We start from the raw sequence: 26119 nt of genomic DNA on the forward strand, positions 1-26119 counted from the left end.
AGCTGCTCCCTTGGGAATGTTCCTTCTGTGGGGCCCAGCTCACTGTTAGTGGCTACAACCACCCCCTCCAGCTCCACTTTACCCTATTCTTTCTTCTGCCTCTGTTTCCCCTGGCACTTACCATCTTCTGACATTTCCTGTCATTTCCTTATTTATGGTGTCTATTGTTTCCCACCAGTCTCTGGGTCCCTCCCTGGAGTGCAAGCCCTTGGGAAAATAGGAGCTTTGCTTTGCTTCTGGATGTAGGAGCATTTAGAATAGTGTCAGGCATGTAGTGAGTGTTTGATCAGTATTTGTTGAATGAATCGAGCAAATAATAACACAGATAAGGGTAGAATTATTCTTGTGGTAAGTGCTGGATTCAGAGAATGAGTAAAATGGATTTAGAGAATGAATAAAATGAACTCTGAGGTCCTCTCAGCCCAATTCTATCATTTTACTTTTGTTTTTCTTTGAAACAGTGTTCAGTGTTGACAATTGTCCTATATGGCCAAGATTATTCCTCTCATTTTTGTCATCATCATGCTTTTCCTGTGGCCGAGGCCTCAGGAGAGGAGAGGACTTTGATGGTGGGCCTTCAGCCCAAGGCTCTGTCCCTGGCATTCCCTGGAGGGAAGGCAGCAAGGAATGGTTGGTGGCCAGGCACGTATCAGTCAGCAAGAGCCACTAAACACACCCAGAGGCGGAGATGATGGGATTTAGAACAATTGTAAAAATACCTAGCATGCCAGCAGGAAGGCAGACAACAGATTCAGGAGGTTCTCAGGCCCCTGCTCCTTCCTGTAAGCCATGGGAGAGAGAATTCCGGGAAAATGTATAGTGCATCAGGTATTTGGGGAAAGAGGCTTGTGCAGAAAGAGGTCCTGGTAACATCAGTCTGCTTGAGAATCTCATTAGCTGGCCAGGCAAGTTGATCCCCAGGAGCCTAGCAGAGATGAGAAAACCCACTTCTCTGAAGCCAGAGGACAATGACATCAAAGGGTTGATCCATCAAAGAAATTATGTGTCAGTCAGAGCCCTGGCAACAACCAGTACAGTACCACCTTGGGTAGGGGCCGAAGATTATTTTGTGCTCAGCCCCTTTCTTCTGACTCCCTTCTGGGCAGATTTTGGTACTTGCCTATTGGCAGTGAAACAAGGATCGAGCTTGCCTTGTGTGTGCCTTAGCCAGTCTGTGGGCTGATTGATGAGGCCCTCTTCCAGAGAGTGGGGATGGGCTCCAGAAGAGTTGGAAGCATGGAAGCAGACTGGGCCAAGGAATGTCATCTGTGCTGCCTGGAGTAGTCAACCTCCTGCTTGCATTTTCCTGCCATCCTGGTGATTGGCCCCGAGCTCAGTCCTCCTTCCCTGGTGAACAGAGAGGTGGCACAAGCAGATGAAAACAGTCCAGTGCTAGGTTTGTGTCTAGGGCAGTGTGAGGCCATCTACAGAGGCCCAGCAGAAGCTGTGGTGACCAAGACTCTGGGCCTAGGACTCTGCAGAGGGAGGCCAAGGCAGGAGGTGGCATGGGCTGGGTCAGAGCTGGCACGGGAATAGGCAGTAGGTGGAGGGATGAAGGGAGTGGGGCCGGTCCTGGGAGCTCACAGGAGGAAGGGATGCCTGGAATCCTGCCAAAAAGGAATCCAGGCTACAACCATTTGTGAATCTGGTCAAATCCCCTGTCTCAAGCCAGAAGCTTCAACCACCTGTGTTGATGTGTGTGTGGTTCTACAAGGGCTGTTCCCAGATGAAGGACCCATTCTGGGCACCCAGGGCACCAGTGCATTTGGGGAAGGCCTCCAGGAGGCAGTGCCATTTTATTGTGAAGCATAGGCAGAAGAGCAAAGATCAGGGGCTAAGGACAAAGACAGGAGCCACAGCTGTGGGAAGAGCAGGGGCTCTGGGGATCCAGGACTAGGAAAAGCCAGGAAAGGAGCTGCTATTGATGGTGGAGAGCTCATAGACAACAAGGGATTGGACTTGTTATGATTTAAATCTAAAATGTCCCCCAAAAGTCACCAGTTCAGAGGTGGGACTTTTGGAAGGTGATTGGATCATGGGAGCTTGGCTCCCTTGTTCTCATCTGCCCAAGCTCTGGCAACATGTTCCAGGAGAAGCTAACCCTTCCAAATGCAAAGAAAACCAGGAAAGAGCAGCTCTAAATTGAAGATACAAATAGCATAAACCAGGGAGGCCTCCTCCCAGTCCAGATCAGTAGGTCCCAGAGTGGGATCTTTGAAGACAGCAGCTCCATCAGGGACAAAAGGAACCCACATCCAAATGCATTTCTCCGTGCTATATATGCCTCATACCCATGAGCACATTAAAGGCTATGGAAAGTCCTGCTGGAAGTATCTGTTTAAGTTCATTGAACCTAGCACTTCTCAAGCTTACCTGCAGGGAATCTGTTCCGTGTGTGTAGGACATGTGTATGACAACTGTTTACATTGCTCAGAGCTTGGCCATTGGACAGGCTTGAACCTCCTCTCTGGCTGATGTGCCACATGACTTCAGTCAAATAACTGAGCCACTCTGAATCTCAGACACTGTTTGCAAAATAAGTTGCTTATGTGGTGAAGAAAGTGAAGTGCACCTTTTGCTGAGAGTCCCTGGACCAGAAGAGCTCCCACTTCACACTCCTGTGGTTCTAAAATTTCGGTTATGGTCTAGGGCTCATGGGACAGAAGCAGGAGTGAGCGCGTGGGAGGTTCACCCTAGGAGCATGGCCAGGAGCCCAGCAGGAGCCATGACCCCTTTACCCTCCCAAAGGTCAGCTGACCAAAGAGCCCCCTTTCAGGCAGCAGGAACTTGAGGGGTCTGCCTGTTTGGGCCACCCTCTCTCCAGCCATACTGAATTCTTACCTGTTTCTCCCTTCCCTTGCCTATCCTTCCCTCACCCTGGCCCAGCTCCTTCTATCCTCACTCCCCTTTCTCCCTGGCGAGCTCATTGTGTTCTCCACTGGATGCTCTTCTGCTGTGAGACTTTAGGGCTCTTCCAGGATCCCCAGTGCCAGCTCTGAGTTCCTATGGAACCTCTGCCTCTTGGCACAGTCAGCGTTTTACTGTCCACCTGCAGCAGACTTGAGCTCCTCCAGGGCAGAGCTGCAGCACTAACGGCGGCACCGTACAAGATTTTAGAGGAGGGGCTGACAGTGGTGCTGGGGCATCTGCTTCCTGTTCTCTTTTGCCCCTCTGGGCCTGTCCCTGATGTGACCTCTTGCTCTCCTCCTATGGGGGACTACAGATTATGACATCCTTCTGCCACTGAAAATGATAAGTGCCCTGTCTTCAAGTCCCCACATCATACAAATATTCTCTTGGGAGCACAGAGAATGTGATAGACTGTGGTTTGGCACTGCCACAAGGACCAAGTGAGGAGTGGCAGGGTGCTATACAAGGAGCAGGGCTGGGGAGTCCCACCCTCCTGCCTCATGCATCTTTTTGTTTTCTGCCAGCTGGAGTTGTGCAGGCAGTGGTGGTGTAACTCAGCTGAAGCAGGCCTGGGAACCTAGGCATCACTGGCAGGTGCTGAGCTAAGCAGTGGCAAAGATAGGGCAGGCCTTGGCTCAGAGGTACAGCCTAGCTCAGACTGCCTGGCAGGTGATAGGCACAGGGGAACTTTGGGTATCTGAGGAGGAGCCAAGCTCAGGGTGAGCACCCTCCTTAAAATGGAGGTAGGAGGCAGGCAGAAACATTGACGCAGGTACAGGGCAGGGCCGGGCCCAAAATGTGGCCCTGGGGCCTTCTAGCTTGTCAGGACCAGCCCAATGGGATGCCAGGCTGGAAGGGCTAGGCAGGGTGGAAAAGGCCTGCAGCCCAGGCCCAGAACCTTGAGAAGCCAATGGGACAGGCCCAAGACTTGATGGCCATGTGTCTGATATCCTGAGATTCTGAATCTGGCCAAGCCTGGGTGTGATCCCTCCCATGATTACTGCCCATGGGAATTCCCATGGGAATCTGCAGGGGTGGGTTCTCCAGGGGCAAAGCTGCCCATGGGCAACTTCTTGCTTGTGTCTCTGGCTGCTTCAACTAGCCCTCCTGTTGGTCCCCATTGAGATCCTGAGGCCAAAGCTGCCAAAGACATAGGGTAGCAGTGTGGGCCTTCAAGTGGGGGTGTGGGGCAGGGAGGATAAGTCTACAGCTCTTCTGAAAATGCAACCTGACCTTGCCACTCACTGCCTGCAACCCTGCCCCGGTGTCCTGCAGACAGCAGGACAGCATCAACTCTGACTTCAACCTACTTGGTCCTCCATGATAGTCTTGACTCCCTTTCCAGCCATACTTCTCACTCATTCCCTGTCCCAAGCACTTAAGCATTTGGCTGTGGTACTCAAAGGCCATGCTAGTGGCCACCTAAATCCTGTTCACCTGGCACTTGCTAATCCAACAGGAGAGTGCTGTGGCCTTCATCCAGGCTGGAAGCTCCACCCTTCCTGCAGCCTTGAAGCTCCTGCCACCTCTCCTCTGCCCATAGTACCCTGCTGGAGGAGCCCAGATGCACCACTGTGACAAGTCACAGCAGAGCCTGTGGCAATGGCCTCTGCCTAGCAATTCCCTGCTCACCTGACTGCAAGGTTCATTTGCTGTGCCAGGTACCAGGTCACCCAGCTTCCTAAGTATAGGTGCTGGCTGCCCTGCTCTGGGGGCTTGGTGGGCCTAGATGTGAGGACTTGATCACTCTGTGTATTGCAGAGCTAGAGCTGAGAGTTTCATACTGTTCCTATTAGGCTCTTCTATGGGGGTCCAGTCTTCTGAGTCCTCATTCACCTGTGGGTTCCTCCTACCCCAGGACCATCACCTCCGTGCATCTCCTTGCTCTGGCCTCCTCTGCTGGGATACTCCTCCTGGCCTGACCCATCTCTTCCCTCTTTCTGAACCCGTCTCAGATCAAGCTGTCCTGATCTGGGCTTGCTGTGCATCCTGTGGCTCTTTTATATGATCCTGCCTTCCAGTGTCTGGGGTGGTCCAGGCCCACCCTGCTCTCTTGCTCCTGGCTCTCTCAAAGGTTCTTGTGAAAGCTGGTGTGAGTGGACATTTGTATACTAACAGTTCTTACTCCCAGCCTCCGCTCCACAGCAAGCCAAGGCTGGAGCTGGGGCTGTAGCATGGACAAACCAAGCCCTCATCTCAGGAGTATCACAGTCTTGACAAACAACTTTCAAAATCTTATATTCATCATTGCCCTTTATTGAAGGAGGCTGAGCAAGGTGCTTTGGGGCTGGTGGGCAAATGGATTCCATATGTCCAGGAGGATGTAGCAGGGCCTTTGCAGATTCTCTGGCTATTTGACCTCTACCTTTCATTTGCCCACACCCTCCCCTGATGACCTCTGTGATATCTGTTGGTCACTGAACATATCTTTGGGAGCATGAGTCCAGACAGCCTCTCTGTCTGGAGCTGACCTCCTGCTCTTTTTTCTCATCATGAACTCCACATGACCTCTTGGCTGCCCTGGATGGAGGGCCCTTCTGTTGGGTGCACTGAGCTCCCAGCCTGGTGCCTGGTGCTCAATGACTGCATGAGAAAGAAGGGCTCTGACCTCCAGAAGGAGGCTACCTCTCTGGTCCTGGGTGGCTGAGGCCTCCATGGAGGTCCTTCCCTCCAAATTCTCTACCTTCTCCCCATGTGAACCAAATGGCTCACTTATAGCCTTTAAAGTTGTAAGCAAATATGTTTGTAGCCAGGCCATCCACTCTTGATTCTGGAAGCTGGGAGCAGAGAGCATGGCACCTACAGTGAAGCCAGCCTGCCATGAAATTGTCGGCTATGCCTGCTGCTGGGTGTCACACTCAGGATGTGCAAAGGGACTGATCTTGGCAAAAGAACCCAGGCATGAGATGCTTGAGAAGCTGAGCTTGTCTGCATGGCTGAGCTCCCTTCTCACCTGCTGGCCCCCTCCAGGTGAGTACCCAAGGTGTGGGATGCATGCTATAGGGTTAAACTGGGCTGCCACACTAGTGTGCTGAAGAAGTCCTGACAGCCCCAGTACCAGTACTGGTGTGCCTCCTCTACAGACAGATGGCCCTTACCACACTCAGCTCTCCAGAAACTGGCTGCTACCATCATGCTTTCAAGCTTGGACCACAGGCTCTTCTATCTGACTCTGCTTCCTTCTCCACCTGGGCCCTAGTCCCAGGAAATGCCTCTATTCCCCAACAGGACTCTGTTGAGACCCATCCCGTGCCTTCATACCAATTGTTACAGCTTTGTTTAAAATGCTTCCAGTCCTCTGTGATCCCTCCCATGACCCACACTCCAGGGAGATTTACGCACAGTCCTAAGGCCCAGGGCAGAAGCCTCCACTGTTAGACCTTCTCAGATAGCCGTAGGCAAAGCAAAGCTTGCCTACTCTGTGCTGTGACTGTGACAGCCCAATCACACTGCCCATGGTCTTCTCTCTCATCATGGCTCTTCAGAGGACAGGATATGGGTCTTCTCTGTTTTGTCTCCAGGACTTGGCAGATGGAATTCCTCAATAGACAAATCAACTGTCATCATCAAAATTCCTTTTGTTACAAGTTTGGGCAAAAAAAAGTTTCTTTGGGAAGAGTCTGATAAGTACAGGAAGAGGAAGATGTGGGTGAGACTCAGAGACAGCTGGAATGAAGGTGTGACACAGCACCAGGACCTTTTCCCCTGTTTCATTTCCTCCTCATGGTGAAAGACATGACCACCAATAGCTACAGAGCTTTCTACTTTCCAGTCCAGAGGGGAATGGATCTACCTTTTTACATTCACATATTGAAAAATCTTAAGGAAGGGCTGGAGGTGTAGCTCAGTTGTAGAACATTTGCCTTGCATGGATGAGACCCTGGCTTCCATCCTCAGCATACGAATTGTCTCATCTTGAGCTAGTTGCCCAGCCATGCACCCACTACGAGGAAGGTAATGAAGGAGATGGCAGCTTCTATTCAAAGTGCATGCTTAGAGATGGTTGGAGAAGGATAAAGAAGGATCCTAGGACAGAGTGGGTGCTCTGGGCAGACAAAACAATGCTGACCACTGCATGAGTAATATATGAATGAATGAGTGAGCCAGGGACGTGCATGTCCATACAGATGATGGAGTGTTTGTTCTCATCAGTTCTTACAAAAGCCCCTTGAGCCCACTTTGAGGAAGAGGCTCAAAGTCACATGGTGAATCACACAGCCAGGATTTGACCTCCTAGCACTAGATGCATGTCCTTGGAGGTTTTCCTCCCACACAAGAGTGGGCATCCAGGGGCTGGGGATTTAGCTCTGTGGTGCTGCCTCACAAGTGCAAGGTCCTGAGTTTGATCCCTAGTATGGGGGGGGGGGCAGCCATGGGAGAAAAGGGCAAGTGAAGTGATCACCTGTGAGAGAAGGAAAGATCCTTTCCTGAGGGCTAACTCCCAATGCATTCTGCACCAATTTTTGGCAAATATTCTCTTGTCAGCACTGCACATAAGAACCTAGCTACTTCCTTTGGGATTTGGAATAGTTGTAGAATTAAACTATGATCCCAGAAATGATTATCTTAGCTTGTGACTGGGGACATAGGGATCAGGACATGGGGGTCAGTGTCTAGAATCAGGCATAAAAGAGAGAGCCCTTGATTTGAAGCTTAACTCAGTCTCTACCTCCCACTCACTGTGACATACACCAGGGAATCCCCTGATTTTTCCTGTACCTTTACTCTAATTTGTGGCACTGTCCCCAGTGTATCTTGATCAGTTGCTACACTGGCCTGCATCTACTCATACACCCTCTGAGAACTATGGCCTTATAATGGTTTTCAAAGGTGACTTCAGTGTCTCCTCACTGTCTGCCACTTTGCAGCCTGACTCTGTTACTTTTTCCATGAGGAAGTCAAGTCTATGTCTATATCTCTTGAATCTAGGCTTGCCTGTGACTTGCTCTGACTGCTAGAATGAAGCAGCCCAGTCCTTCAGAGACCTTGCAGCTTTGCTCTTGTCCTCCCTGAGTCTGCTCAGCTGCAGGTGAGTATTCCTGGGCTAGCCTGCTCTGGCAAGAGGGGTCATGTGGAATGAACAGGTGTGATCCCAGTCCAGGCTCACCAGACTGACTGATGACAGCCAGCATCAAGAGCCACACACATGAATAAAGCTATGTTAGGCCCTCCAGGCCCAGTCAAGACACGAGAACACTACAGCCACACTAATGACCTCAACTGAGACCAGCAGAAAACCTCCCCGCTGAGCCCTGCTCTGATTGCTGATCCATGGAACTGTGAGCAAATAAAATGGTCGCTATTTTAAGTAGCTAAGTTTGGAAGTGGTGTGTTAGGCAGTCAGAGACAATGAGTACAGGGCAGTTCCTAGCTGTGATAGGTTAAATTGTGTCTCCCAAAAAGAAATGTTCAAATTCTAAATCTAGCACCATTGAATGTGACCTTATTTGGAAATAGGGTCCTCGCAGATATAATCAAGTTAAGATGAGGTCATACTGAGCTGGGTGTGGTGTTGCACACCTATAGTTCCAGCGCTCTGGGAGACCAAGGCAGGAAGGTCACAAGTTTAAGACCATCTTGGGCAACTTAGTGACTTAGTGACATGGCCCTACTGACTGGCTCCAGGTCTGTGCCCACACCAGAACCCAGGTCTGTGCCAAGGAACCCAAGTGTACTACTCAGGGCTTTCTTTGAAGTGATGCTTGTATGTGTGTGTGTGTATACTTTTTTCTGCACATAAAAGTAGTTTATGAAACTTTAAATATGCTTAGAAAATATACCAAGTAGATCTGGTGATGTAGCTCTGTGGTAGAGCACTTGCCTAGTATGCATAATGCATAACATATTGGGTTCAATCCACAGCACACACACACAAACATACACACACACACTACATGAAAAAAAGTAAAGAAAAATTACCTATGCCCTTATCTTCTAGTCATAGCCACTGCCAACATATTGCTTTTGAATCCTTGTAGTCAGCTGGGCATGGTGGTGTACACCTGCAATCTGAAGCATTCCGGAGGCCAAGGCAGGAGGATAGCAAGTTTGAGCCTAGTCTGGGAAGCTTAATGACTTAATGAGACTCTGTCTCAAAAATAAGAAATAAAAAGGTATAGCTCAATGTGAAGGCCCTAGATTCAATTCAGGGAGAGAGAGAGAGGGAGAAAGAGAGAGAGAAGAAAATATAGGAAGAGGAAGAGAAAAGGAGGGAGAGGAAAGAAGTAATCTTTGCATGTTTTTTATACAAATATTTACATATACTTTTTCAAAGCTACAAGTGGGATCATGACATGTGGGCTGTCTTGTGCCCTATGTTTTTCACATAACAAGACATCATGGACATTGATCCGTGTCTGTTACTATGGGTCTGTTTGTTCAGCACATTTTAATTGAAAGCTCACTGTGTGTCTGCTACATAATGCCAGGAAGCAATGATGAAAAGACAGTGCACTCATAGTCCCTGTCTTCATGAAGCTTACAGCCTAGCAGAGGACATAAACATTAAGCAAAGTAATTACACCAATAGCATCTTGCTGTGGAAGATTCTGAGACTCTTTTAGATTTACAGAAGACTTGCAAAACTGAAGCACACTTCTCATATAACTTTCATCCAGCTTCCCTCAGATGAACATCTCACATATTATAATTTCATCATACTGCATTGATGAAACTAAGAAACGCACCCTGGTAACACACTGTTTAGTTAGTACTTGCTGTTCCACTTTTATATCTGCCCTTGGATCTGATCTCATGTCTCACATTGCATTTGGTTGTCATGTTTCCTGAGTCTGCTCCAATCTGTGACAGCCTTTGCTTTTCTTGTCTCTCATGAACTTCAGACCTTTTTTTGTTTGTACATGCTTGCAGTACATAATGATTACATTCCTTGTGGAAACTTGGTGCATGCACATATCACATCTTAATCCTTCTTACTTCTCTTTCCCCTTTCTCTCTCCCCGCTCCCTTCCCTTTTGCAAAACATCTACCTCTGTATCTCCTATTATCTATCTTTTACTTTGCTCTTTATTTGTATTTTTGGTCTCTCATATAAGGGAAACCATGTGATATTTAAGCTGTGCGTCTCATTTATTTCACTTAACATTATGGTCTCAAGGTGTATCCATTTTCCCACAAATGACTCAACTTTATCCTATTTATGGCACAGTAGTACTCCACTGTATATAAAGACAACATTTTCTTTACTCATTCATCTGGTGATGGGCATATAGACTGTTTCCAAGATGTAGCTATTATAAATTGTGCTGCTATAAAAATAGGTATGCATATATCACTGTAATATGATGTCTTTAACTTTGCAGGGAAGATACCTAGAAGGGGAATGGTTAAGTGGACTGGAATTTCTAGTTTTAATTTTTTGAGGAATCTCTATACCGATTTCCATAGTGGTTGTACCAGTTTACATTCCCACTAACAATATATATGGCTTCCTTTTTTCCCTGAAGCCTCACCAGCATTTGTTGTTATTTGATGTTTTGGTGATAGCCATTCTTTCTGGATGGAATCTCTGTTTTCTTTCCATTTGTACTTCTCTAATGGCCAGAGATGTCGAACATTTTTACATGTATTTATTGACCATTTGTACTTCTTCTGAGAAGTGTCTATTCATTGCAGTTTCCCATTTTTTGATTGGTTCTTTTATTTTGGGGAGTCTATTTTTTGAGTTTTTTTCATATTCCAGATGTTAGTCCTCTATCTCATAAATAGCTGGCAAAATTCTTTTCCCATTTTGTACATTGTCTCTTCACTCTTTTGGTTATTTCCTTTGCTGCACAGAAGCTTTTTAATTTGATATGATCCCATTTGTTGATTTTTGGTGCTATTTCTTGTGCAAGTGGGGCTCTGTTCAGAAAATCCTTGCCTATACCTATGTCTTTAAGAGTTTTACCTACTTGGGCCGGGGATTTAGCTCAGTGGTTCCACCGCCTGCCTTGCAAGTGCAAGGACCTGAGTTCGATCCCCAGTACCAAAAAAAAAAAAGAGTTTTACCTACTTTATCTTCCAGCTGTTTTAACATTTAGATCTTTGATCCATTTTGATTTTAGTTTAGTACATTGTGCTATATGGATCTAGATTTTATCTTCTGCATATGGATACCCAGCTTTCTCAGCACCATTGTTCAAGAGCCTATCTTTCTTACCAAGTACGTTTTTGACCCCTTTGTCAAAGATCGGATAGATGAATGTGGCTGAAATTGTTTCTATGTCCTCTATTCTGTTCCATTGATCCACATGTCTATTTTTGTGCCAGTGCCACAATGTTTTTATCACTGTAGCTTTGTAGTATAACTTGAATTCTGGGATTATGATGCCTCCTGCTTTGCTCTTGTTGCCTAGGATTGCTTTTGCTATTCTGAGTCTCTTCTGGTACCATATAAAGTTTAGAATTGTTTTCTCTAGTTCTGTGAAGAATGTTATTGGTATTTTGATTGGGATTGCATTAAATCTGTGTATCAGTTTTGGAAAAATGGCTATTTGGACAACATTGGTTCTGCCTATCCAAAAATAGGAGATATCTTTCCATTTTCTGGTGTCCCCTTGACATCCTTTCTCAAAGTACTGTAGTTTTCATTGTAGAGGTTTTAAAGTTCTTTGGTTAGATTAATTCCTAAGTATTTAATTTTGCTCGATGCTATCATGAATAGTATTGTTTTCCTAATTTCTCACTCAGTGAGTTCATTATTGGCGTACTGGAATGCTATTGATTTTTGTGTGTTGATTTTTTATCCACTATGCTATTGAATTTGGTTATCAATTCTAGGAGTCTTTTTGTGGAGCTTTTTTGGTCTTGTGTATAATGACTATCATCATATGCAAATAATGACAATTTTACTTCTTCCTTTCCTGTATATTTCCTTTTTTTTTTTTTTTTTTCTCTTGCCTGATTTCTTCTGGCTAAGTTTCAAGTACTATATTAATAATAGGAGGGGTAATAGTGGTCATTTTTGTCTTTTTCCTGATTTTAGAGGGAAAGCTTTCAGCTTTTCCTCACTTGATGCTGGTAATCATAAACGGCTTTCATAAGATTGAAACAAAGTCTTCGACACCTATTTTCCTCAGGGTTGGTTCTTTTTTTAATTGTGAATGGATGTTCAATTTTTTTCAAAGCCTTTTTCTTCATCGATTTATATGATCATATAATTTTTTTCTTTGCTTCTGTTTGTGTGATGTATTACATAAACTGATTTGCATATGTTGAACTATTTCTGCATTCCTGGAATGGAGCCTACTTGGTCATAGTGTATGATCTTTTTGGTAATTTCTTCCATTCTGATCACCAGTATCTTGTTGAGGATTTTATGTCTATATCAATCTGTGTTTTTTGATTGAGTATTTGAGATCATTCATGTTGAGAGTTATTACAGAAAGATATTGGCTTATTCCTGTTATTGCATTATTTTCCTGTTGCTGATTGCCTTTTTTTTTTTTTTCCTTTTGGCTTAACTGCTCCCCCTGCCTGGTACAGTCTTTCTATTAGACTTTTTGGCATTGTTGGCTTCACTGTCTATTTCTGGGATATCCTTGAGAATTTTTTGTAGTGTTGCTTCGGTGGTCATGAATTCTTAAGATGCTCTTTGTCATAGAAAGATTTTATTTCTTCATCAATTTTGAAAGATAGTTTTTCAGGATATATCAATCTGGGTTGGAAGTTGTTTTCTTTTAGGACTTGAAACATTTTACTCCAAGCTCTCCTGTCCTTTGAGGCTTGTGTTGAGAATTCTGCTGTAATTCTAGTGGGTTTATCTTTATAGTGATTTGTTGCTCTTCTCTAACATCTTTTAAGATTCTGTCCTTGTGTTGGACTTCTTGGATTTTTCCTATAATATGTCATGTAGAGGTTCTTTTCTGATAGTGGCTATATAGGCTTCTATCTGCCTCATTAGTCTGTATGTTAAATTCTTCCCCCGTATTTGGAAAAGTTTTTGCTATTTTTTCCAATAAACAGGGTTTTTTATGCCATTTGTTCTGTCCTCTGATTTTTCACTAATTCCAATAATCTTAGATTAGCCTTCTTTGTGTCTAGCAGCTGTTGAATCTATTTTTCATCTCTTGTTGTTCTCAAGGTATCTCTAAATAATTGGTCTCTAACATCAGTCCTACCTTCTAGTTCTGACACTCTCTCCTCACACTGGTCACTTTTGGTGCCCATAATTCCAATAAAGTTTTTAAACTCCTGGATTTCTGTTTGGTACCTTTTCATGGACTCCAATTCTTTGTTAAACTGGTCATTCATGTTTTGTATCATTATGTTTAGCTCAGCTAGTTTTTTATTGGTGTCTTCTATAAATTTGGTGATTGTTTTTATCCATTATCTGTTTAGTTATATGTTCTTTGAGGTCATGAGCACCTTATTGATCTGTTATTTTTATCTCCTCTTTTATCATTTCAAATAATTCAGCTGTGTGGCTTTTGATTTCCTCCCCCTTGCTGCCCTAGGGATCAGCTTTGGGGGAGTTGGGAGATTTTGGAGGTATTTTAATGTCTTGTCTTCTCATGTTTCTATTTTGGTTTTGTGTGTGTGTGTGTGTGTGTGTGTGTGTGTGTGTGTGTGTGTGTTGAGGTTTGCAGGTGCTTATAAGTAGAAAGACTTTGTTGCTAATGGTGGAGATCTCCTTAGTTAATGTCTGCTTTTCAGTGGTACACTCTGGGCATGACTAATTATGGGCCTTTGCCTCTGTCCCAAGATCTGACCACCTCCATTAGGGAGGAGAAGATACAGTGAATTGTATGAACAATTCTTCTGAAATGGAACTTGTTCATAAGTTGGGGACTTACTGTATTGTTAATGATGCAAAGGCAATTCAGATATTGGCATAGAGATAAAATCAATTAATAGCAACAACTGGGCCGTGCTGGCAAAAGCAACTGAATCAGCAACAATAATAGCATCAAAGACAAAATGGAAAATTACATACCACAAAACCCAATAATGTACCACCCTTAACTATAGAAAAGAGATCTATCTGTAACTACAGTATAAACACTAAGACAAACCTAATATTGACATACAGTAAATATCTACTAAATATAACAGCTATACCTCCACTAACAATAGAAAAGAATTCAACAGTAGTAACAAAGAGTTAACTAACCATCTAAAGATTAATAAAGCTTAATGGTTATACTAGTAAAGATAGAGGGGGTAGAGAAATGGGAGAACGAAAAAAGCAAAATTTGAAAAATTAAGCAATGGAAGATGAGAAGGAGAGAAAAGTGAGATAAAAGATCCTATTAAGGAGTAAAGAATAGAATTACATAAAGGTCACAGAAAAGAACAAACAAGAAAAGGGGGAAAAAATTTAAAAAGAAGAAAGAAAAGAAAATTAAAAGGAAAAAAAAAAGAAAAAAAGAAGGAAAACCCCCCAAACCAGTGTGCGTGGGGGTGGGGGGGGTGGGGGAATGAGTAAAAAAAAAAAATTCCCTCTGTCTTTGTAAAGGATTGATTTCTTCCCAATATCTGCAGTCTTAGAATCCAGCAAGTCGGGCCGGGGATTTAGCTCAGTGGTTTCACCGCCTGCTGCGGAAGCGCAAGGACCTGAGTTCGATAACCAGTACCAAAAAAAAAAAAAAAGAATCCAGCAAGTCATGATTTTCTTTGCCTAGCATTATGGCGTATGGGTTTGTGAGGGGTGACACCCACCCTCGATGCTCCAGAGGCCCCTCTGTCCATATACCTCAGTCTCAAGCTAAGCTGTGTCCTTACTCATATTAATAGAGGAGAAAAGCAATTAAACCACGAATCTGTGCTGGATATAGGCAGCAGAGTGGGCATTCAAGCAGACCACTGGACTTAATGCCAGTTCTCAGACCCAGACACCACTAAAAGCTACACACACTCAGCCTGGTTTTTCATCATGGAGAACAGAGCCTCTGAGCTTATACTTCTCAGGGGTTCTATATACAGCCTGCTCCCACTTATAACTGTCTCCTATGCTATCTTTCACCCAGTCACTGTGGCATGGTAACACTCGAAACCCTGAAATGTTGTTTTTCTTTGTGTTTTTTTTTTTTGTTTGTTTGTTTGTTTTTGTTTTTGTTTTGGTACCGGGGATCAAACTCAGGACCTTGTGCTTGCAAGGCAGGCGCCGGAACCACTGAGCTAAATCCCCAGCCCTGAAATGTTGTTTTTCAATTGCTCTGTGGCTCAATCTTAAACAATCAGCCCTTCCCCAAAATGGCTTCTGACTAAACACTTTGGCAATAAGGCTGATGCTGCACTGGATTTCTTCTCCAAATCTAGCCTGCAGTGCAGAAGGAGTCACTTTTGGAGTAAAATCCTGCACTGTTTTTGTAGTTTACAACAGCCATGGGCTTTTCCTGGGGTCTTGTGCTGCTGGCTCAGTTTGTTGATTCTATCCCGGGGGCTACTTTGTATCTGTGGACATAGGACTTTAAGACTTTTTTAAGAGTACTGGTTAGTTATTCTGTAAAATGTCCCTCAGTTTGGGTTCCTCTAATATTTTCTCACAGTTTGAGGTTGTGCCTGGATGGGAAGAATACCACTGGAGAAAAAAAAAAAAAGAATACCACTGATGTGACCTACTTTGCTTAAGGTGTTCAATCCACGGTCCATGATGTTAATATGTCTTTTACTAGTGACATTAACCTTGGCCACTTTGCTAAGGCACCGGTGTGGTTTTTCATTTCTAAAGTTACTATTTTACCCTTCTGTAACTACAGTAAGTCCCCATTTTAAGAACATTCAAGTTGTGGACTTTCACAGATATGATACTACACTTGATCTTAGCCAAAAGGCTGAGAAGCAACACTTTCACAGATATGAACAGGCCTTGAATTATGAACATTCATAGACGTGAACAAATTATGAAAGTAGCTTACATGTCTGCCTGACAGTGTCACAGTTGTGCTGCTGTGTGCTTACTGTAGAATGCGACAGTGTATAGTAGTACAGTGCTCAGTCAGAGCCCAGGAGGTCCTGAAGCAAGAGGAAAAGCAGTGGTGATGTGGAGGGGACAGTTAAGAAGCACGAAGCAAATATACATTGTACATTTGTGTCAAAGGTATATAAGATTCACTTTGCTGGACTTACAAACAAATCTGACATTTGATGAACATTCTCCTGAATGGAACTCATTTTTTAATCAGGGGCTTATTGTAATAAAAATTGTTTTGAGGAGAACATATTGAGACTATGCAATTCCATGTTCCCTAAACTTTCCCTCACTGAGCTTAATATCCATGGGTGGATCCTGCCTTGGAGATCTGGTATCTTGATGATGACTTTGTATTTCCTCATTCCTTTTGTGTTTATTAAGTACAGTTCCCCGTAAGGGAAAGCTATCACAAATAGTTCTCTAGTGACAGCAGTGAAGAATTTTATGAGGGTGAAGTAAGAATATGAATACAGGGTGATATAACTCAGTCTGAGAGAGTCAGGGAAATTGTCCCTGAAGAGGTAACATTTATGCTGGCTCCTAGAGGATCCAAAAGATTTATCAGGACACAGGGCTGGAATGAATGGAGAGAATGTTCCAGGCACAGGGAGAAGAACACACAAAATGTCACACTCATAGCTGCTAGAGACAGATGAGATTGCATGGGTGACTTTGGTAGGTTAGAAACCTTGGGCTCCCCAATAAGGGTTCGACATTTGAAGGAGGCAGCTGCTCTTGTTCCAGTCAAAGTCATGCCAGTGGAGGCAGGAAGATTGCAAGTTCAAACCTAGTCTGGGCAACTTAGTGGCTGAGCTAGACCCTGTCTCAAAATAAAATATTAAAAAGGGCGGGGGGATGGAGCGCAGTGTGAAGACCCTGGCTTCAATCCCCAGTAGTGGAAAAAAAAATCACTTCAATTGAAAATGAAGGCCAGTGTTCCCATAGTTTCTGGTGCTCAAGAGAAGCTGGTCACTTTTTTTTTCTTCCATAAAACTTCTCAATCTTTTTAATATCAGCAAGTAATACCATTGTCTCTAAACACTGAGCAAAAGCCATCTGTACATGGCTAAATTGTGATTCATCTCTCTCTCTCTCTCTCTGTCTCAGTAGTAGGAATTCAACCCAGGGTCTTCTTGCTGAGCAACACCCCAACACCCCCCTTTTTGAGACAGAGTCTCACTACTAAGTTCAGTATGGCCCCCTTGAACTCACTATGAAGCCCAGGCTGGCCTTAAACTCACCACCATCCTCCTGCCTCAGCTTCCCGAGTGCTGGGATAACAGGCATGCACCACCACACCCAGTATATCTGTCTGTCTTTTATGGCTGGACTTTGACATTATTTCCCATTGTTCACTGTTATGAACAATGCTGCAACAAACAGTTTTGTACAATCTTGACATCTTCTCTAGCTATGGAAGTTTGCTCCAGATGGCCACTGTGATCTCTCAACTGCAGATCCTATGTCCTGTCCAGGCCTGTCTCTTTCACCCTCCATAGTCCTTTGTGGCCCCCTGATACCCTGGTTCTCTTCTTTTTCCTTCAGTTCTTTTCAGTTTCTTTCAAGGTCTTCTTCAATGCCAGCTGTGGCCATGCTGGAGTCACATGATTAGTAAGGACTCTATCTGGTTGTGTCCCACAGAAGGTTCCAGGCTCTCCCCTGAAGGCACAGCTGCTCTTGGTCTTTGGGGACTTTCACGAGCTCCACTGGTCCGCTTCCTGGGAGGGACAGGTCCATCGCTCACAGGGTAGTGAATGCATCCTTGGTGCCTACACAGCCTTGCTCCTCTCACACTGGTCTGGAGGAGACAAGGGACTAGACCTTGGTGCTGGACTCCAGACAGGAATACCCCCATGAGGGGAGGGGTAAGCTTGGGTCTCCTCCTAGAGCCAACAGGCAGGCCAATTGCCACAGCTCTCTGGCCATGCATACCTTTCCTCCTATGGTGTCCTTCTGTGCCACTACCTTTGTGTTGGGACTGGATTGTCCTCACTGAGAGTCAAAATCCAGACTGATATTGGTGGAGGACTAAGTGGAGGAGAAGGAAGGCAGCTTTCTTTGTCCCTAAGGGAGGCAATGGCAAACTTTTTTTCCTGCTTGTTCTGAAGAAGCCCTCATGTATGTCCAGGTAGGAGGTACAGGTGGTGTCCTGTCAGCTTTCCCCGGGGAGGGGTATGTTATGCTCTTTGGGTCTTGGATTAGCCCAAGTGGCACCTACTAGGTGAGATTCCCAGGTTTTAAAATTTATGAATAAAATGAAGCTACAAAGGAGTCTGTCTGTCAGTGGTTTTACATGTAGAATAATTGTAAAAATAACAATTAGCATCAAAATAATAATGTCCTAATTTCCGGAACCCTTGTTCTAGGCTAAGCATCTTGCTAAGGGGTCTTCATGTATCATCTCATTTAACCCTTGCATCAGCCCCCAGGGTTCACGTTAAATCTTGTTTTCAGGACAAGCTGAAGGAACCTGCTTAGAAGTTGTGTGATGTTTAGGCCTATCGCCTGTAACCTATATGACCCTAGTTTCCCTATTATTAACATTTTGTGTTCATATGATATATTTGTCACAATGAATGAACCAATAATGATACACCGTCATCCACTAAAGTCCATGCTTTAAGCAGTCACTCTGTTTTCCCTGGTGTCCTTTTTCTCTTCCAGGATACCATGTTACATTTAGATGTGGTGTCTCCATGGGCTCCACTTGCTAGTCAGTTTAAAATGCAAATTCTAAAATAGTTGTGGTGACCCACACCTTTAATCCCAGCACTCTGGAAAGCTAAGCAGGAGTATGACAAGTTCAAGCCCAGACTGGGCAATGTAATGACTTAGGAAGACCCCATCTCAAAAATAAAAAACAAAGAATTTTAAGAAAAGCGCTGGGGATATTGCTCAATGCAAAAGCCTTGGGTTCAAACTGTAGTACTGGGCTGGGGTGGGGGGAGAAAATCCTGCTATGATCCTGAAGATGCAGAAAGTATTGTGACTCATCCCTGCTCCACCTGGATTAGCTGGGGACCTAGAGAAAATCACTCCGAGCTTCAGTTTCCCCATCTCTAAAATGGAGGCCATGCAAGCTAATTTGCAGGGCTGTGTCCTGTAAGATAACCACAAAGAATGCCCAGCACCATGCCCAGCACACAGACTTGCTCCTATGCCAAGTCACAATATCAGCAACGTGCCCACTTGCCTCGCCCCTTCTAGGTCTGAGTCATAGCACCTGACTTGGACACACACTCTCCAGCTCCAAGTCTGCACAGAACTAACCCAACCCAGGCTAGAATGGGAAGGCAACACCTATGCCTATTTAGCATCTGCTGCTTCACAACAACTGGGTTTTCCCCAAGTCTTTCCTAGTCAACCTTACGTCCCTGCATGGAGGCCAGTCATGGTGACCTGCTTATTAAGAATGCACAAGGCTGTCTGCTCCTGGCCTTGAGTCAGCACCCAGGAGCTCTGACCCTACTCCTGACCGAACCTGGCCCCACCCTATCATTGCCCTCCCAGAGGCCAGTGGAGAGGGGACGGGCCTGCTCCTTCATGGCTATAATGGTGGGGCCCCCTGGACTTGTGGGTGAACTTTATCTCGTCCACCTGTTTGCTGCTCACTGCAGATGCTGATGTTTGCTTAGAGTAGAAACTCTCTTGTAGGGAGTGAGCTTGTGCTTAGGGGCACATGTGTGCGTGTCTAGGGTGTGTGTGTTTGGTGTGGGTATCAGTACAGACCCATGCAAACATGTATGTGCACTACACATATGTGTGCATAGTGTGCATGCTCATATTGTGTGTGCAGGGCTTGTGAAGGAGGTCTGTGGGCAGGTGCCTGTGCCCAAGCCCTTGGGCACTTCCCAGGTATGTGTATTTGGCATGAAGTGTGTGCATGGGATTGGGTTGCACATATGCAGGCGTGGAATGGGGGAAGGAATCTCCATATTGCCACATGTACCCTGTGCCCCATAACCTGGGATCAGATGCAGGAGTTAGACTGATGGGTCCTTCTCTACCATTATAGCTCTGCACCTATGAGGACACAGGAATAGTACTCAAACCACCCCCTGGGCTAGATGCACCTCTTTTATTCACAGTTGGAAGGGGATGCAGTGAGCACAGCAAGCAAGGTCATCTCCTGGAGAAAATGGCCCAGGTCTGGTGTTCTGGATACCCCCAGTATCAGGTGCTGAGGGCTGGCTCAGGAATGGGGAAGAATCTGAGAAGAGGGAGGAGATGGGTAGAGGGTAACCAGACTCCAATTTAGGATGTCAGTGGCTCGAGGAAGTCCCGTCTGGGCTTGGCGATGCTGCATGGACCCTTAGGGGATTTGTATCATCCCTGGCTTGCCCAGGGTACAAGAGCCACCTTGGGAGTTGCAGGATTCAGAATGGCTGTCTTTGGGGCCTCCCATTCCCACCGCTCCTTACCATGTTCCCTCACTTCCTGCCCCTCCCCATGGCTTCTGGAGGAGGGCAAGTTAATACATTCTCTTTCCTTTTGTTGAAGCGCCTATCTGGAATGCACTTTTCTCAGTGCCTGTGGCTCACTCCCTTAACTCCTTCAAATTATCATGCAAACAGCAATAACTACCCTTTAAAACTGCAACTCAGCTAGGCACAGTGGCCCCTCCCTCTGATCCAAGTACTCCTGGAGGCTGAGGCCAGAGGATCACAAATTCTAGTCCAAACTGGGCTATTTCATGACTTAGCAAGATTGCCATAAAATTAAAAAGGACTAGGAATGTAGCTCAGTGTGAAGGTCCTGGACTCAAACCCTAGTAAGTAAGTAAGTAAGTAAGTAAGTAAATAAATATTGCAACTCATGCCCCAGCCCTGCCAGCTTGCTTTAAACTCCTTGTCTCTTGTGCTCTCCTGCTTACCTGAAGCTCTTAGCTTGTCAGGAGTGTGACCAGCACCACAAGGACACATGAGGATAGAAACCGAAGGTTCCATAATATAGTGTTTATAGACACTACAGAGTCTTCTCCTGCAATTTGACATGTCCCAAAAATGGAAAAAAAAAAATCAACTGGCTTTTCACCACAGGAGCATTGATTTGATATTCTCTGTGGAGTTTCTTTAATCTCCTGGTTATTTGCCCCTCAATCCCACCCCCTGCTTGAATGTAATTTCCACAGAGCCATCAGGGACTGTGTCTGCTTTATTCCCCACTGTCTCCCCAGCACCTAGAGTAGTGTCTGGTGCAGAGTGGGTGTTCAGTGAGTATTTGTTGAATGAGTGCACGCAGAAGAGACTATCTGAGAGGGAGAATATTTGTGGCTGGACATGGGATGGGAGGGCATCAAAGTTCAACCACGTTGTACCTGTCCTGGCCCCATTGTTCTCTGGATCTAGGCCTTGGGGTACCAGTGTTGGGGCTAAGAAAGTGGAGCCAGCCTTGGACACAAGTCTTAATGAGGCTGCCAGACCAGAATGATGCTAACAGATGGGAAGGCTGGAGTCTCTCTCGTGGTACAGGAGGGGTCCCACTTTCCTGGGGACTTGGGAATAGGAGGGACATAGGCTGGGAGATGAACTCTTCCACTGTCCCTTGGAGAGCACCAACAGCTTCCTCTCCCTCCTGTGATTGTGGGGCTTCTGCTTCCAGGGAGGAAGGAAAGAGAGATTGGCACCTGGGGTTAACTGGAGGCTGCAGAGGATGGAGCTTGGTCCTGTCTGGCTCTGAGCCCTGGGCTCTTGGTCTAAATTCCTCTGAATCTGGGGACCCAAGTCCCATAGGGAACTGCTGCCCTGATAAAAAGTGTTCTGCCCCTGCCTGAACCTACCCCACCCTTGCCCCTGCTCCTGGCCGGGGCTGGCAGGGCCCAGCAGGAGTGGCTTTCTTAGGGTAGAGGGAGTTCTGGTTCCGCCTGCTGTTCCCATGGCTGGCCTGGCCCAGACCCACATGGCTGTCAGCGCCTGGGCCTGATTCAGGGGCCAGTCATGCTGCAGGGCCGGTTCTGAGCTCACACATCCACAGCCACCTGTTTATCCACTCCTTTTCGCCTTAACCTAGGCCTCCAGCTCAGCTTCTCCTTTTCTGACCAAAGACTCCACCCAGAGTCCCTTTCATCCCGTTTTACCTCTGGGGAATGGTGGAGTCTGCCTAAGGAGGAGGGGCTTGGGGCCTCTAGTCAAAATATCCGCAGGGGCTACTGTCCAGGTGGTGTTCAGAGCCACCTGTGACTCCAGCACAGGGACAGGAACTAAACCTCAGTACAACCGAAAAGGTTAGTTATGTCTTCTTACCTGTGGCTCCTTTTCAACTGAGCAGAGCCACAGATTAATATCCATTTACAAAGGACTTAGCCAGCAAGTGCCATCTTTCTTCCCTCTCACGGTCTCTGGGAACATTAAGGAAGCTGAGGAGGGAAGGCTGCCAAGAGGAAGCGGTCTTCAAGGTGGAGAAGAAACAAGAGGAGAAAGTCATTCTAGAGCAAAAGGTTGTCATGCACAAGGACTTGGCAGGGAGGACCTCAGTGTGCTCAGAGCAATCCACCAGTTATTTGTATGGCTGGTTGTGGGCAGGAGGGTGATGGAATTTGGAACCAGAGAAAGAGATGGAGGAAAAGAATATTCATTTGTCCAACACTTCCAGTACTGCTGTGCTTGGCTTGGGATAGGGTGTAAAGATCAAACAGACAATAGGGTTATAAAGATATTTGAACATATAATTTGCCTTATTTGTTACCATGTCCTTGGTTAGTGCCACAGTCCTGGGCACATGAAAGACACTCAGTAGAAATCTGTAACACAAATAGACAATGGATGAATAGGAATGTATGAATGAAGAGATGGCATGGCCACTTGAAGAGAAAGAGAGAGAAGGAAAAAGAAGTTAGCTGTGCTGAGGCAGAGAACCCAAACCTTAGGCAAAAGCCCTTGGGGGAAAAGGCTTATTTTTCTTTCTTTTTAAATTAAAGAAAAGTTACTGTAGTTTTCAGGACAGACCTTCACTGTGGCTTGTGCAGTTAATCACTCTATAGTAGGAATTTTGGTGTTTTTGCCTCTGTTGCAATATGCTATGAGGCTTTCACAGCACATAGTGTTGAGCAAGCACAGGCTGCGGCTGAGAATCTGGGCAGGGCCATCAGAGCTAGGAAAGAAGGCCAGAATGATTGCAAGAGGCAAACCTGAGCAGGGAAACGGCCATATTTCCCAACACGCGTGGGATATGTCCCCAGGTAGGAGCCTTTGGACTTGCAGGAGGCATTTAATGAGGACAGATCATGACATCTGGTTTGCTCAGAATGGAAAGCTGATGGCTGTCAGAGGGGAGAACCATTCCTACCACAGCTGAATGGTGTCTGTCCATGTGATTCCCACTCACTTCTGCTGGGGGCTGGAGGTTTGCTTGGTAGGTGAAGGCAGGGTGCAGGCACATGCCAGGAGCAGGTCTGGGCCTTTGCAAGCTGGGCAGCCCTGCTGTCCAGGCTCTGTGGTGACCTCCTCCTACCAGGCCCCCAGGAAGAAAACTGCAGCTTCACTGAACTGCAGCATCAACTTCACCTGGAAGAAAGAGGATGCCACCAAGTCATGGGCACCTCCTGGAGCTTCATTCCTCTGGTGAGCTGTGATGCTCAATACCCAGATGCAGATTTACTGTGAAGCTTAACAAACCTTAGGCCTTGGAGCTCTCTCTTGAACAAGCGTCTCCTAAGACTCTAGACCTAATTTTAAGTTCCATATTTTGCATTCTTTCTTTTATAGTTGTCCCCCCCACCCCTGCCGCCATTTGTAAGTTTCAGCCTCACAAAGCTGGACCCACCCCTGTTATCCTTGACTGGAAAACTGTGAGCAGAGAGTGGGTACCTTGGGGCCCAGTGTTCATTGGCCTCCTTTCCAAACTTTTGATCAGGACCCTTGCCAGACAGCTCTGGGGGTTGGATGCTGGAAGCCTTCAGCTCAAAACAGATGATGTTCTCACTGCAGCCCAGCAGAGATGCACTGGAGCCATTGGGCACTGGAGTGGAAGGAGACTGCAGCTACAGAAAGTTAGTTCAGTGTCAGCCCAGGAAATGGCAAGTGTGAACATGCCAGGTCAAATACACTGAGAGTGGTGTCCATATGACCCACCAGGGGGGCATTTGGTAATAACCCATGATTGGCCACTGGCTTAGAGTGGTGCTGTGATATAAAATACTACTCAATCAATCACACATTTGGGAAGGGCGAATCTAAGGCATGTGAATCCTATCTCTTTTACAGCAGGATGCAGAGAGCTCTGTTGCTGTGACACTTTTTGCAGGTATTGGATACTGGCATGGTGGGTCCAAGAAGGCACTATGTGTTGCTGGGGTTTCCGCACCGTCTCCAGAGAGCTTAGTTGCACATATCAAGGGCTATTCAGGGACAAGTATTCACTTTTGCTAGGAGACAAGGCAGGTGAAGTCCTTGGGGGCAGTGAAGTGGCTTTGGTTATCTCTGGGTGATTGGGCCCTGATTCGCTCCCCTTATCTTGGCATATTTTTAACAAGCTCTATGAGTCTGGCACTTGTGAAAACCAGGGGAAGAATTAACAATTAACCAGGCAGTGAGAGAAAGGAGAGAAGCTGGGGCAGCAACTCAGAGCTCAGGGGCTGCACTTGCGCCCTAGAGCCCTGTGCTGCCCCCCCCCCCCAGCCACACTCCCAGCCCTCCTGGTGGCAGCACTGGGTGAGGGAGGAGCAGGCAGGTTAGGGTTACTTCCCCTTCCCTCAGAGAAGAACTTGGCCTCCAAGGGGCTCATCAGAAACATCCAGGCTCAGGTGTGGGCCCCATCTCTCACAGGTGTTCAGCTATCTGGGACAAACATCTCCCTCACCAGGGCCTGTCCAGCCCTGCCAGTCTGTAGCTCCACCAGTCCTGAAGCATGGTTAGACTGCATTTCCAAGTGCATGGAGCAGCCAGCTCAGTCTTTTCCTGAGATGCATGTGATTGAAGAGCCTCTGTCCATTATAGGGACGCTGGCCAGAACATATTGGTATCCCTTGAACCTTTTACTAGGACACATGGTGAGGCATGTACACACATGTGCACACACAAATGTGTGACCATGTACATATGAAAGGCACAATGGAATCAATTTCTTCACACCTTGTTCTGTGCCAAGAAACTATATTGAGGTGGCTCTTAATAGACTAAATGGCACAGAATGTACAGAGGCTTTGAAAGCCATTGGCCAAAAGCGCTGGTGTGGGATGGAGCTCTTGTCAGAGCTTACTGTTCCGGGGTTTGTGATGTCCCTCTCTCCCATGGCTCTCGGATTCAGGTGGAGCTGAACAGGAACCTCTTTTACCTACTGTTTTTTTTGTTTGTTTGTTTTTTGGTACCGGGGATCGAACTTGGGTCCTTGCGCTTGTGCAGCAGGCGGCGAAACCACTGAGCTAAATCACCGGCCCTCCTACTGTTTTTTTTTGGAGTCCTCTGCCATAGTCACTGCATTTTGTTTTGGATACCAGATCCTAGCATAGGAGCATTAGAGAATAGGAACAAGAGCCCTGGGGGTTCAGGCTGTGTCCCGGAACCATCCTGAATCTCAGCTGAACCCCCAGTCCAGGGCTCAATGGGAGCTGCCAAGGTAGCAGGAGGCAGGCTGGGGGACTGGCTGAGCTCCCCACTTAGTAGGGCCCATGGTCATCTGCAAAGTTGCTGCAAGTCTTCCATCTCTTAGCTTCCATTTCTGTGGGCAGGTAGGCTGTCATAGGGGTCACTTTCTCTAGGATCCCACCTTGATCAGTCAGTAATGGGGCTGCTGCCCTGAAGATACTTGCCTACACCCATGGGGTGGTTTACTAATACTTGCGCCATAGCCTGCTGCTTCATGGTCAGTTTTCTACCCGCCTTCTCCTGATGAGATGTGCAAGATTGAGAATCATTTTCTCCTTTGAATTGAAGCAATATACCTTCCTAAGCATTAGGAAAGAGTGGTGATGCTATAGGCAAGGAGATGGTGCCCAAGAACATGCCACACACTTGGATGTCCTCTGCACATGTCCCAGCAGAACAGGCATGGTACCTAGATGCTTGGGTGGTCAGGGACAAGGAGGCTGTGTGCTGGGGGTGGGTAGGACCAAGGTAAGGATAATGGCATGTTTGGACATCCACTCACACTATGTAGTAGGCAGCCAGTGTTTGGCCAAAGTTGATGAGGCTGGGAGGCTGCTACTTACCACATAACCTTTGAGAAATGTTCTTTGTAAGAGTAGGAAAAAGAACCATGCCATCATTCCAACTCTCCTTAAAGCAGCTTCACAAACGTCTAGGACTATAGTGTCCTGATCCTCACCCCCTTTCCTATCAGTGCAAAAAGTCTCACCCA

General features: G+C 46.2%; 1 pseudogene; it reads right to left on the reverse strand.

The window, feature by feature from the left end:
- Positions 1–15578: 15578 nt before the first annotated feature.
- LOC147825244 (U2 spliceosomal RNA) lies at positions 15579–15698 on the reverse strand (annotated as a pseudogene).
- Between the last annotated feature and the right edge of the window lie 10421 nt (positions 15699–26119).

This window comes from Heterocephalus glaber, unplaced genomic scaffold (assembly GCF_053883595.1).
Source record: "Heterocephalus glaber isolate CG9 unplaced genomic scaffold, H.glaber_assembly_v1.0 deba00001504, whole genome shotgun sequence".
In the NCBI taxonomy this organism is placed as follows: Eukaryota; Metazoa; Chordata; class Mammalia; order Rodentia; family Bathyergidae; genus Heterocephalus; species Heterocephalus glaber.